A 15472-nucleotide genomic window follows, 5' to 3' on the forward strand; every position below is an offset into this window, starting at 1 on the left:
TTTTCTTGTGAGTTTGCAAATTTGTAATCTTCTCTTTGAGAAAAGAGTGTTCTCAAGAATTGGGGTATATTCTTGAGGGAGTTGTAAGGTTATCTCTTTGGCCTCAAAAGAAAGAACAAATTAGTGAATTTGTTGGAAAATCCTTAGTGTGGATATCTAAGGTAGTGAACGTAGACTTTGGTTGATAAAGTCAAACCACTCTAAATCACTGTGCAATTACTTTCAATTTTCTGCAAAAGCTTCCACAAATTTTTAATTGCCAATTCACCCCCCTCTTGACCGATTTCGTCAATCGATTAACTCAACATAACCTATCTTGCTCCTCTTAGTTTCTATTCCTGCTTTCCTGAACCTACGTGTGAAACACTCACACGCTAAGTCATAGACTTAGTGAGACATATAAATACATATGTAAATTATCAAATGCATATACATATCATGTAATACAACGTCATACTTGTATACATACTTTTTCATGTAACAATTACATACACGCATGCATGTCATCATTTATATTTTCTCATACTCTTATATGATTATCCTTTCTATCTCTTATCTCTTGTTCATATGATTTCTTATTTTCATATTCTATATCTTATAACATGTTCTTATATCATCATATGAGTCATTGATAATCATTATATATATATATTAACATATATTCATGTACATCACATAACAAATGCCATAACCCATAACACACATTCTTTCATGTAACACATACACACATTCACATATATCCTCATATAAAACATGTAACACATTTCTCATTACTACTCACATTTTATTGTTATCCTTTTTGGTTAGTCCATGCACACTACTAAGAACTTAAGGTATGTGAGTACATAGAGGTTGTGCACTATGCTATCACCATAGCTCGTATAATTCCCACTAGGGGCGCGTAGAATTTATCCCGAAGGACCACACATAACACATATATCCCGAAGGACCACTACGTCCCGAAGGACCGCGTAGACCCTCGACTCTTGGCATGCCAACTATACCTATAGCTCTCATAACATATGACATGGGCATTATCGTTTACCTCATTACACATTCACATATTCATATCACATAGTTCTTTCACATAGCTCTCTATCACATTTCATATGATCACATAGTCACGTAGTTTACTTTCACGTAGCATTTTTCCATAAAATTCACATTATTCATCATTTTCACACATGGTCACATCACATAGTTCTTTATCACATTTCATATAATTCACATATACCTTTTTCTTATATGGATATAACATATTATTTCTTATCTTTTAACTTATATTACATATGTATAAAATCTTATGACTTATTATCAATATCTCATAGATCACTATCATACAACACATATCTCATAACATGTAATGCAATAAGGCATATTCACCTAGATCCCAAATATAGAGATGCAATTACATCTAAACATATGTATAGACTCGAATTTATCTGATCATCATATCACTACATGCTTACATATGGGTACTCATATTACCTAATATCAGAATTAGACTTCTCATAAGTCATAATTCCTTAACATAACTACACTTCATATCATGTACTCGCCCGATCACCAATAACACTACCAAGCTCTTTCTCTTTCTTGTGTATCTTACTCTGACGACCTATCTGAACTTTGCTTTCAATCGATGTCTACACAATCATGTATTAATACTTATCAGTATCCAATTGATATACTATAATCTATCAATTCTTAGACTGAAAGAAAGATTTATTCTATTTCCCATTGAAGTACATCGGTACATTCCACAGTGTATCGATGCATCCTTTAACATGTGCATCGATGCACTACCCAATGCATCGATACATAATTTATATTCGATGTTTCCATTTTAAGGGGTGTATCAATGCACTCCCTATGCATCGATGCACTCATTGCATTTGATGTTCATTTATTTGAGAGTGCATCGGTACACAATGAATATGCATCGATGCACACAACCCAGAAATTCCAGTTAAAACAACTCTTCATATTTCATCCTCTTTTATATTCTTAACTCACATACACATATTCAAACTCATTTTTATTCATTAATCACCTCCTTAACATCAAAATCTTATTCTCCATATGTAATTCAAGAATTACACTAAATTTCCAATGCATCGATACACAATTTATATTCGATGTTTCCATTTTAAGGGGTGTATCAATGCACTCCCTATGCATCGATGCACTCATTGCATTTGATGTTCATTTATTTGAGAGTGCATCGGTACACAATGAATGTGCATCGATGCACACAACCCAGAAATTCCAGTTAAAACACGAAATTCACTTTTTTTAGCTCAACTCTTCATATTTCATCCTCTTTTATATTCTTAACTCACATACACATATTCAAACTCATTTCTATTAATTAATCACCTCCTTAAAATCAAAATCTTATTCTCCATATGTAATTCAAGAATTACATTAAATTTTCAACATGTTCCAAATTCAATTCTATTGTTTCTAACTTCTTAATTAGACCATTGACAAGTCAAATTTGGTCTGGAAATCCCATAAATGTCTTTCTATCAAGATTTTATTTATTCACTTCATTCCTTTAATCCTTTCTATACCTTTCCTCTTATTGTTTTATGACAAATTAAGCTTCCCTTAAGCTTAAGAGTCACTTTATAATCAAAACCAAACTTAAAATTCCAAGTATAATGTGGGGATGAGTTCTATTGTTCTAGATGATAATATGCCCTCTAATGTGTCTTGGATTTGGAAAGGTGTTATTAATAACTTTCGGACTAATGATTCTTTTGGGTTATGCTTTCGGAATAATCTTTTGGCATGATTCATGGATTTCTAACTATTCTTTGAAGATTATGTTTACAAGAATCTTTGCACTGTCAGTTAATAAGGAAGGGGTTGTGGCTGATTTTGGGTGTATGTCTAATGGGAAGTGGTTGTGGGATTTACAACTTAGAAGGAACTTAATGGATAGTGAGTTTGAACATTGGTTGTAAATGATGGTATTGTTGGATAATTTTCAACCTCTGTTGAAGGGTGGAGACCGTTTGGCGTGGAAAGGTAGTGGGGATGGTGTGTTCTTGGTTCAAGCTTGCTCTAGATTAGTGTCAAGTTTATCAGACTCAGATAATTCGTGGTTGGAGATTGTGTGGAGGGATTTAGTTCCACCAAAAGTGGAGATTTTCCTTTGGCAAATTATTCATCAGAAGTTGGCTGTCAAAACTATTTTAATGAGTAGGGGAATAAAAAATATCGATTCCCCTCTATGTGTGTTCTGTGGAGTGGAACCAGAAATGGTTAATCATTTATTTTTTTCGTGCATCCAGGTTTGGCAGATTTGGGTCAAAATCCTCCGTTTGTGGAAAGTTATCTCAGTTCTTTCTAATAATCCAAAGGGCTTCTTACTTTCATGGGTGCATTTAAGACCTAACTCGGGTATTTGGAGATTTATTCCAGGAGCTGTTTTGTGGTCTATCTGGTTGTGTAGGAACCCGATTGTTTTCGAGAAATGCAATTTCGATAAAGCTAATTTGTTTTTCTTGGTGAGATATAGAGCGACTTCATGGTTTTTAGCTAAAAATAAGGATGTGTCTATCCAAGTGGACAACCTTGTGGGAGATCTTTCTTTGGCGGATTTGCATAAGTCCCCCTCCAACTTTCGATTGTCAATATTAAAATGGTGTCCTCCTCCTACATGGTATTTTAAGATAAATGTTGATGGGGCTGTTAGCTTTGATTGGAGAAGAAGTGGTGTTGGTGAAGTTCTTAAAGATGCTGATAAGAACAAGATGGTTTCTTTCTCTAGAGCATTAGGACCTTGTTCTCCTATTCTTACTGAGATTTTTGCTATTAAAGTGGGGTTAGCAGTGTTTTTTAAGTCAATTTGGAGGGATAAAGGTATTCTGATTTTGGAAAGTGACTCGTTCCTTGCTGTGAAGTGGATCAATAGCCCAAAAATTTATCCGGTTTACCTTGTTGATTTGATCTCAGAAATTAAGAAGACAGTTGTGAAGTCTGATATTATTATTAAGCATATCAGTAGATGTATTAATGTGGAAGCTGATTGTCTAGCTAAGTCAGGAATTGGTTAGAGAGTGAGGAGTTTGTTGTTTTGAGTAGTGGTTATGGTGCTTTATTTTGGTTATGTTACTACGTTAGGTAATTTTATGTAATGGTTGGTAATCTTATGTAATTATGGGTTATTAATATATTAAGGCACTCTTTTTCTCATTCCGCTATTTGTCTCTTTACAAGGCAACTATGAGGGAGGTTTTTAATAAAGACTTTTATTCCTATAAAAAATTCAACAAGAAATCAATTAACCAGAAACTCACCTTTGCTCTTAGCTTCCAAGTGAAGAAGAAAGAAAAATAAAAAGAGAAGAAGAGAACTTTGGAGAAATCTCTCCCTTTCCACGGTTCCCTTATCTTATAAAGGAAAATAAAAATCTTACTTGTCAATTGACCATTTTACTATTTAATTCATTCAATAATTACTAAACAACCTTCAACTATATTTCCAATAAGTCATTGAACTATTTAACTATTCAACTTTTATCACCAAATTTCAAAAATTCTCATTTTAGTCAATGACCCGGATTTCGGGATGTTACAGATTTACTACTTGAACTCTATTCTTTACCCTTTCAATGAACAAAAAAGGAGCTCTAAGCCTAGCCTAAAAGAAAAATCCTAAGTATAACATCTCATTTACATTTCAGTTACACATCTAGTTCCATCTTGTTGGTTGAGCATTATCATATTTTTGGTTGCACTAATGTTAAAAGTGATTGAGTAGGTTACAAAAGCTATCATATTTCCAGACTTTTAATGTCTCATTGTATTTTTATATATGACATATTTCATTTACCTATAATTATGTTTTGGCTTGGTCTTACCATTATTTGTTTGACACTTTTTCCTTAATTGTGCATAACATCACAGAGAGCACAAGCAGATCAGATCTTATGACATCTGCAAAATAATCCGGACATGTGGCTTCAAGTTGTGCACATACTGCAGCAGACAAAGAGCTTTGAATACCAAGTAATTTGCCTTACAGGTCAGTCAAACTGACTATTTTCTCTATGATCTACAATAACAATTACATCAAACTAGCTTGAAGGAACTCTAGTTGAAATTTGTATGTTGTGTGGTGCTTGTACCTACAATTTGGTCTTGCTCTTGTAGCTGGTTAGGTTTTTTTTATAAGGAATGGTAGGCCTCATTAAAAAACCCCTTCATGATTAATGGATCACCATATGCTCCTTAATCAGTGGAAGGAGGAAAAGAGTGCCTAAAAATTCATTAATAACCACAAGTTACATAAAACTTAAGAACAACCATACATACTTCCTTTACAACAAACCAACCCAAATCCTAAAAGATAACCTAAAAAAACCAAAACAGTATATCTAGACAATACCCTCATTTGTTAAACTGTCAGCCTCAACATTGGTTGAACTAGCAACCCATCTAATAATACCATTCAAACCTCTAAACTTATCGCTAATATCTGTCATTAAATCAATGTAGACATAGGGACAACATTCTTTGTTCTTGATCCAATCCACTACTAATTTACTGTCAGATTCAACGATTAAACTTTCCTTAAAACGTTGTTTCATCGAACCAGTAGCTGGTTAGTTGATTGATAGTTTACAGGAACTTTTTCCAATGAATGGCTAGACTCTTGAGCATTGCAAATTAGTGCTGGAATGTGAAGCCCTCCATTCAATATGATGATTTTGGGAGCTTTTGTTGTGCTTGTATACAGGTTCTTGAAGATGTTATCAAGTATAGGTGGAATGCATTGCCTTTTGAGCAGCGAGATGGAATGAAAAATTACATTTCTGAAGTCATTGTCCAGGTGAAATACATCTTTATGGCCGTTTTCTCTTTAGGACTGAGGAATCTAAATATTTTATACTTCCATCCCATTTCATGTCCTTTTCTCCTCTTTGGATTATCATTCTTACATGTCCTTTCTCCTTTGCTAGTTGTCAAGCAATGAGGCCTCATTTCGAGCAGAAAGGCTGTATGTCAACAAGCTTAATATCATATTGATTTAGGTATAACTTATTTGCCTTCCAAAAATGTATTTCTTAAAAGAGGACTGTCTAGCTTTAGAGTTCATTGAGTTTGTTACAAATTTGGAGGCATGGTGTTGGGGCTTCATTTGTCTCCCTTTTTTCTTTTTATTTATTTTTATCAATGACAATTTTTACTAGTTATAACTCCAAAAGTATTATTTTGATATTATTGATGGTTACCCTACCGGTGAGTTTCCATAAGCTTCTCATTTGAAGGTTTCACAAGTATTGCTTATGTAGTATGAGCGGGGAGTCCTTCATGTTACTATTGTAATATGGAGGGCAAGTCGAGGGTTTTTAACGAGGCCTAATACTCTATCAAAAAAAAGTATGAGCGGGGATTGATGATTACAATAATTTCATGTATATGGTAATTGTTGTCTAAAACATTATGTGCAGGTCTTAAAGCATGATTGGCCTACTAGGTGGAAAAGCTTCATTCCTGATCTTGTTGCAGCTGCAAACACTAGTGAAACAATATGCGAAAATTGCATGACAATGTTGAAAGTAAGTTTTGTATCAGCATTCTTTCTTAGTAGTACTAGTAGCAGAATCTGATCTTAACATGAGCTTTTCTGTGGTTAGCTTCTAAGTGAAGAAGTTTTTGATTTCTCAAGAGGTGAAATGACTCTACAAAAAATCAAAGAGCTAAAACAATCTTTGAACAGGTGAAAGTATTGATGTTATTCTGAGGTATCCGGGTCATACATTTTTGGATGTCAATTTTGAGATTTCCTTTTATGGTTTTGTTTCTATTTGATAAATTTTGTCATTATGTGCATTATTGGATCATCATCAGTTTGATCTCTGTAAGTTATTTGTTCCAATTGTTTAAAATTTCTATATTTATATTGAATTGGCTTATGTAAATCAGTGTTCGAAAGAGATTTCTGATTAAATTTCTAGCACATCTTTCTTCCCTCGGATATGTGCCACCTGAGTATCGTGTAACACCTATGATTTGTGGATGTGGCATGTTTTGGCGTGATGAACTCATAGATTGGGCAGTAAATTGGTAACACGATCTGAAATTAGCTTGAACTGCAATCGGAAAACTGATCTGAAAGTTTGTCCTTCCCCTCTAAGCTATGTATGTCCTGATAATTTTATTAATCTACATGTAAAAATCTGTTAAATGAACCGTAATCTAATGAAAATCAATTATTGCTGGTTAAAAAAATAAGGAAAAAAAAAAGAGAAGTGAGTTGAAGGTCTCTCCTTAACATTCTCTTATTAGTTCTTGATTCACCTTGCTGCTCCTTATCAAGCGATGTAAAGTCCTGCCAGTGTTAATTTTGTTCTTCCTAGCATGTATTGTATAATTCATCTTGCTGAATGTTTTATTTGTTTTCTGCAGTGAGTTTAAACTCATTCATGAGTTATGCTTATACATACTATCAGCTTCTCAGAGAACAGAGCTTATACGGGCTACGCTATCCACTTTGCATGCGTTTCTTTCATGGATTCCTCTGGGCTATATTTTCGAATCAACATTGGTAAATAATTCTTTCTTCCAAGTGACTTGGCTATCAATATGTTATGTATGTAACATTTTTGATGATGTTTTTATCATATGTTTCTTTGATGCTATTCATGTGTCTTACAGCTGGAAACACTCCTAAAATTATTCCCTGTGCCATCTTATCGGAATCTCACCCTCCAATGTCTAACAGAGGTATTTATTTATTTTAAAAATAAGTTTTCCTTAAATAAATAAAACTATATTGTTTTCACTCTAAGGAGGTGGATCTTTATTTTATATTTATGGTTGATTGCAGGTTGCAGCCTTGAATTTTGGGGACTATTATAATGTGCAGTATGTTAAGATGTACACTATATTCATTGCAGGTGTGTCAGCAGGTGCTTTATAAGTTAATTGAGATTTGCACTTAGAGCTTGGTTTTACAGATTCATTCATTTTCTTTTTGGGTTACAGTTTTATTTATTTATTTATTTATTGGGTTATATAGAATTGATGTTGCTTTTCTTCATTGTGTTTTTTCCCTTTTTGTTCTGTAGTTAATATATGTGGGTGTTTCTTGGTATGTTTTTAGACTATTCTGCCACCGACCACAAACATCCCTGAGGCTTATGCACATGGAAGCAGTGAGGAACAGGTATAGTTTCTGTTAGGTGGATCCTGTTTTACATTTTGGTGTACCTTAAATTTGTCTGGTAATAGTATTTTCTTATGTTATTACTCCAGGCATTCATTCAGAATTTGGCATTGTTCTTCACTTCATTCTACAAGGTAAGTTGCCTATGAATCACCAAAGCTCCTTATCATAAGGTGAAATATGGTTGACGAGTGACATTAATTTAGCACCGACCAAGTCCCAAGTCTGAGTTGGGTGGTGGTTTCCTATGCATTTTGATGCAAAGAATGATTCAAAATTTACAAATATTGTTGTTCAAATACATGATTTTTATTATATTCTTATTATTTTGGATTAAGCATATTGTTAAGATATTGATTTGATAATGCCTGAAATGTTTCCGACTTGTTGCAGTTAATGGTTTTGATGATTTATGTTACTAATTCTTGTTTTCAGTTTCACATTCGGGTGCTAGAGACTGCACAAGATAATATTGCTGTGCTATTAATTGGTCTGGAATACCTTATCAACATATCTTATGTGGATGATACTGAGGTCTTTAAGGTATAATGGGATTTCGATTTCCTTTATTTGTAAGATATTTCTCATATATGCTTGTTCCCTTTTTAACCTTTTTGAATTTGGTTTCTAAAAATGTCATCTGGTTCAATAGGTTTGCCTGGACTATTGGAACTCCTTGGTCTTGGGACTATTTGATGCGCACCATAACATGGATAATCCTGCAGTGACTGCAAGTATGATGGGACTGCAGGTATCATGATTGTTTATGTTACTTTTAGGCATTTGTTAAAAGTATTTGGAATGGTGAAAAATTAGTCTAAATCTCCATTATAGCTCAAGCGTTATCCGGTCTATGCTCAGCACATCTTGTAACTTTTATTTTAGCCCTTGTCACAATCACATCAACATCTTCCTTTTTTCTTCTTCTCTGGTTCTTGTCTAGGGACAGGGGCACACCTTTTATTGCCCTTAAATCTAGCAATTATATGTGCTAGAAAGTGTGAAAAAAATCATATTGAACCACTTGTTCTTGCATGTTTGGACAGATGACTTGTTAGATAAGATCTCTCTCTCTCTCTCTCTCTCTCTATATATATATATATATATATATATATATATATATATATCACAAATGTTTTGTACTTCCTGTGGAGATTGATATGAAATTGGTATTAATTCTAGATACCACTCTGGTAGTTTTTTATTATATTTTTAAATAGATGTTGGCTGTATTTTTAGTGGATATTGAACTACTACAAAATTTGCCATTTCTAGATTAATGCAAAAGGGTCACCAACTTTATGCTGGTACGATGTCAAAGTTGAGAATGCTCATGATCTGTCGTTTGGCTAAGCCTGAGGAGGTTCTGATAGTTGAAGATGAAAATGGCAATATTGTTCGAGAGACTATGAAAGATAATGATGTTCTTGTTCAGTATAAGGTGATAAATCTATAACTAACTTTCATGAAATCTAATTCCCACTTACATGGGCTTAATCTTTTATTCCCTTGACTAATTGTGGCCAATTGGATTGAAAGACGGGCTTTGGTCTCTTCTTAAGAAAGTTTTTATAAGCTTTCTTTTTGAAACTATTGGTATGCTTCGCCAGTAAGATATCTACTTGGCATATTTATCTTGTCTAAAGATGCCTGTAAATTAAATTCTCTTTTATCTTCCAAACATTATGTTGCAAGCTTTATTATACCAAGAGATAATGTTTTAGAAGTGTTTTTTTGTTATTATCTTATATATATATATATAGAAGTAGTTCCCTTCTGGTTTCTATTGTTACTGAAGTTATATGTTGCAGATTATGAGGGAGACTTTGATCTATTTATCTCACCTAGATCTTGAGGATACTGAAAAGCAGGTATGGTGCTATGAGACATTTATACTTTTCTGTTTTTTTTTATAGGAATAGGATGCCTCGTTAAAAACCTCCCTCTTAGTTGGCTCTTGTGAAATAGGTAACTAGCGGAAGGAGGAAAAGAGTGTCTCGTCTTATTGATAAACCATAATTACATAAGATACAGCTTACATGATAAACATCCCTAGATAAAATACAGAACAATAAAACTCAACACCTCAACCAATCCCCTCCTTAGCTAGCTTATCTGCTTCCCAATTATAACTCCTAGGAATCCAATTAATAATAATACCCCTAGCAGATACAAAGGCCCCAATTTCCTCAACCAAATAACTAAAAAACGTTGAGGCTGAAAAAGGCATCAAAATTCAATCCACTGCTTTTTTACAATCACTCTCAAGGATTAGTCTTCCCTTCAATGCCTTTGATAAGGTATATTCAAATTCATGTTGGCCTTGCCCAAATTAATTGTAATAAATGTTATCTTATTTAAATTTAATTGTAATATATTTTAATATTTTGTTACTTTTTAAAATAGCAAAATAGGTTGATCTGGTCATTGGGAATTGGTCTTGGACAAGGAAATTTAAATTTTGTGGGGGCTGCAGCCCAGCCTATGGTGCATCAGAGAAACAAAAAGGATCTCTCTCTAATTCTGAGAACCTAGGGAGACTGAACATGTCCACTATAGTTCAGTCTTGGATCTTACTATTTTTTCCTCTCTAGGCATCTAAAGCATTAACTATTTTCTATTCATTACTCTTCTCTGAAGCTCATGGAACATCAAATTATATGATTAAATTTGGGTTTGTTTCATTATCTATGTAATGCAGAAGCTAAAGAAATTGAGCAAGCAATTGACTGGTGAGGATTGGACTTGGAACAATTTGAACACATTATGCTGGGCAATAGGATCTATCTCTGGTTCTATGATGGAAGAGCAGGTGTCTTTTACACCAAGAAATGTTAAACGTTATACATGATGTGATTTGTCATATACGCATTTACTTGCTTGAGTTGCTTGCCGCTCCTACTTGCAACCTTAATGCTGATATATGTTAAAATATTTGGTTTTAATGGCAGGAAAACAGGTTTTTGGTTACTGTCATTCGTGATTTGCTGAGTTTGTGTGAAATCACTAAAGGGAAAGACAATAAAGCTATTATTGCTAGTAACATTATGTAAGATATATATTTTCAAGAGTTTGTATATTGTTACATAGCATCTGTAGACTGTTTCAAGCATGCTTCATTTCTTTTACAACCCATGCTTTTATTTGGATGGCATGGCTATTTTTGGTCAATTTTGCATGTGGTTATTGTTGATTTAGGGATTCTGAAGGATCTTATTTACTCTTTGTTTTCTGCATGCTATACTTCAAAGTATTGATTTAATATATGTCGGTTTTATTGCAGGTATGTTGTTGGACAATATCCAAGGTTTTTAAGGGCTCACTGGAAATTCCTGAAAACTGTTTTCAATAAGCTGTTCGAGTTCATGCATGAAACACATCCAGGAGTTCAGGTAAACTAATTGTAAAAAGAAATAATAGTTATCTTCTTAAATGTTTGATCAAATAATAATTCAATGGTGAGAATACTTTTAAGCTTAACATTGCTGATTTGCTTTTCATTCTAGTATATGTTTGTTATAGGTTATGATGTTTTGCAACAAAGTGTAACTGAAAGTATACCTGTAACATCCCAAACTATGGGTTAGTGACTAAATGGTAAAGTTTCAGAATTTGGTGATTAAAGTAGAAGAATGGATTAGTTCAATGATTTATCTGGAAATAAATTCTAAAAATTGTTAGTAATTATCAAATGAAGTAGAGGACAAAATGGTCATTTAACTAATAAATGAATTAAAAATAAATATGATAAGGATATATATGTTAGAGGGGATAAGGATGAAGAGATATTCTCTTCATCTTCTTCTTCTTCTTCATGTACGAGAGAAAGAAAGAGCCAAGCTTGCAAAGGTAAGATTCTTTGTTAGCTGATTATTTGTTAATTTTAAGAGTGGGTTTTGATTATTAGGTAATACTTAAGCTTATGGAAAGCTTAAGTTGTCCTAAAATCAAAAGATAAAGAAGTTATGAAAGATTAAAGAAAATGAGTTTCTTAAGGAAATTCTGGAAAAGAGTTAGTAAGTGAATTTTGAGAAGGAATTTGACTTGTCATCAATCTAAGTAAGAGATATGAAGTAATAGAATTGGATTTGAAACATGTTGCAAAATTGATGTAATTATTGAATTACATATGGAAGATAGGATTTTGAGGTTTAAGATGAAATAAATGAATATAGATTGGTTTAAGTATGTGTACTAGAATTAAGAATGAAAAAAGGGATGATATATGAAGTGTTTGAGAGGAAATGAAGTAATTTTCGTGCTGAAAAATGATTTCTGGGTTAGGGGGAATTGGTACCCATTCAAAGGGGTACCGATACCCTCTCAAACGACATAATTCCAGAATGTCATGAGGGTATCGATACCCCCAGTAGGGAATTGATACCCCCTAAAGGAAAAATGTGAATATTGGTTTAATAAGTTTGTTTAAGTTGCTAGTATCCAATTACAAAGTGTAGGTATCTAATGATTGCCTCCAAATGTACATTTATGTAGATTCTGCGCGTAAAGCAATTCCGGAACATTTGACAAGTAAGATCGATCAAGGGAAAGATAAGAGATTGGAATTGACTAGTGAGACCAAGGTGAGTGCATACTAGTGATATGTAGTGTTTAATGGAAATAAGACTTGCGATGAGTCTATTTCCTAGAGTAATATGCATGAAGTCATGGACATGATTATGTGTTGTTATAATTATATGTGATTATCTGTATTACATTGATTGTATGTATGCATGACTAAAGATAATGATATGCTTTGTATATGTTATGTGATTATTAATAGGTAGAAAGGAAACAAATGATGATATAAGAATCTATTATAAGATATATGATATGAAAATATGATAGTGAGCTATGTGAAAGAAGCTATATGATACGATCTATGTGATTACATGCAACATATGATATTAGATATATATTTACACATACATGTGGTATGTGACAGAAGAGAAGGAACATGTGATTATGAGATCAATGATTACACGTACATGTGATACGTGACTGAAAAGAAAAGATATGTGTTTATAAGAGAAAGAATATGAATAAGTAATGTGAATTGTTATAAATGATAATGCCCATGTTATGTGATATGAGAGCTAGGGGTATAGTTGGTATGCCAAGGGTCGAGGGTTTACCTATGTTCTTCGGGACATATGGACTGTTTACCTATGTTCTTCGGGACATATGGATTGTTTACCTATGTTCTTCGGGACATATGGACTGATTACCTAGGTTCTTCGGAATCTATGGACTGGTCCTTCGGGACATTGATCGAGCTGTGGTGACAGCATATGTGTGCACAACCTCAATGTACTCACATACCTTAAGTTCTCACTAGTATACATGGGCTAATAAAGTGATTAAACAAGCATACTGAAGGTGATATGTATACGATGGGTTTATAAATGGTTATCAAAGGTAAGTGGTTTGAAATGTGTTACATGAACCATATGATGTTATGTGTGTTTCTTAATGATAATGATGGTATATGTTTATGTATGCTTATGTTATATGAAATATTATATGTTTTATATGCCTCACTAAGTCAACGACTTAGCGTGTAATTGTTTCACACGTAGGTTTCGAGAAGAGTAAAGAGTAATGCGGGGCAAGACAGGTCAGTTCTCCTTACCAAATGTCAGATCAGAAAATATATGTACTGTATATAGAGTGTAGTTGGCATGTAGTCTAAAGATATAAATTGTATGAACTCTAATATATATTTGTAAACGTTTTGAATAAGTTAAATGTTATAAAAGTTTTTAAATTACTCACTATTTTATACGAATAAATGTTTGAAAAGTCAATGTGACACTTCGGACTCGTATCCGGGTTGGATACGGGTTGGAGGTGTTACATTTAATGGTATCAGAGCGACGGTTTAGCCGATTCTAGGCTAAAAATGAAGTCGAAAGTGTTTTAAAAAGTGTACATGCCAACACAAAGTGAAAAATTTTCTGATCTGATAGGGTAAGGAGTGTGATGTCTTGTTCATAGAGTTAAATTGTTATGTTATATAAGATAAGTGAATACTGAGAATGATTTATGAAATTTATATATATGTTTATATGATATGATGGATGATATGTGAACATATGCAATTGACATATGTTATATAATATGAATTGGATGAGCATATGCACACGTGATATCTGATAGAAGAAATGATATGAGCACATGAAAATATGAGAGTTTCCAAAGTGAAATACAAGACGATAGACCTGAAGGTAATAGCATTCACCTGCCCTGGCCAGGCAGGGAGAAGAGCGAAAACCTCAAGAAATGTCTGTATAAGATTAGAGAATGATTCATAATGTTGAATGATATTCCGATGTGTTTTTAATTGTATACTTCGTTAACTCATAGATTGAATGTATTGAAATAGTTAAAAGAGTTATGAGCACCCGATCTCAAGGGTGAATTTGAGGAAGGCTCTGTTGTTACAGACCTTTGGATATATGATATGAAGATAATGCTAGAAGATGTTCATTTCTCCATAGTGGAGAAATTAAATTGAGAAGTTTGTTATTATGTGGATAAGATGAAATATGGTGAACGAGTGTCACCATAAGGATGTTAAAAGATCAAGTGACGCGGTTATTATTTGTAAAAGAGTTTGTATTCTAGATGGAAAGAGTTAGCATTGGCTAACAAGAGTATGTGATGAAAATGTAATGGAATTATAATATATTGACAGGTTATGATAACCAAATATGAAGATGATTTGGATACAGTTGTATAGTTTGATCATAGTAAGGTGTTGTGGTGAAGAAGATAAAGATTTGTATGTTTGAAGGAAATACAAGTACAATAGATGATAAGAATGAGTAAAAGTTTGGATTGTGGTGAATTAATTATAAAATGAGGAAAGAAATCAATTGATTGATTTTTGATTTTGAGTGATAAGAATTGATGTTACTGTCTACAGGATAAGTAACATTATATGAATGAAATCAGAGTTACGAATTTGAAACAAAGGGATAGTATTGTGTATAAGAAAGAGTGTGGATATGATAAGGATTTGTACTTTAGAATGAAAGAGTTAGCGTTGACTAACAAGATTTTGTGATGAAATTGTATTGGATATAATTGTATATTTTGATTACGTAAATGTGATATAGTGAATGAAGTGAGGATTCGTATGGAAGTGTAAATGATAAGTTCGATATAGAAACACGAAACGTGTGCAAGGTGATGTGAAAATATTGTTTGACTCCTTAAAGTATATGTTTAATCACAATTGAAGAAGATTTAAAGTTGTGTTTTGGTCAAATGATGACGAAATACA

General features: G+C 33.2%; 1 pseudogene; it reads left to right on the plus strand.

Annotated features, from left to right (window-relative positions):
- The window catches only part of LOC120150607, a 58900-nt pseudogene that overhangs the window by 19350 nt on the left and 24078 nt on the right, over window positions 1-15472 (plus strand).

This window comes from Hibiscus syriacus, unplaced genomic scaffold (assembly GCF_006381635.1).
Source record: "Hibiscus syriacus cultivar Baekdansim isolate YM2019G1 unplaced genomic scaffold, ASM638163v2 tig00111022_pilon, whole genome shotgun sequence".
NCBI classification, from domain to species: domain Eukaryota; kingdom Viridiplantae; phylum Streptophyta; class Magnoliopsida; order Malvales; family Malvaceae; genus Hibiscus; species Hibiscus syriacus.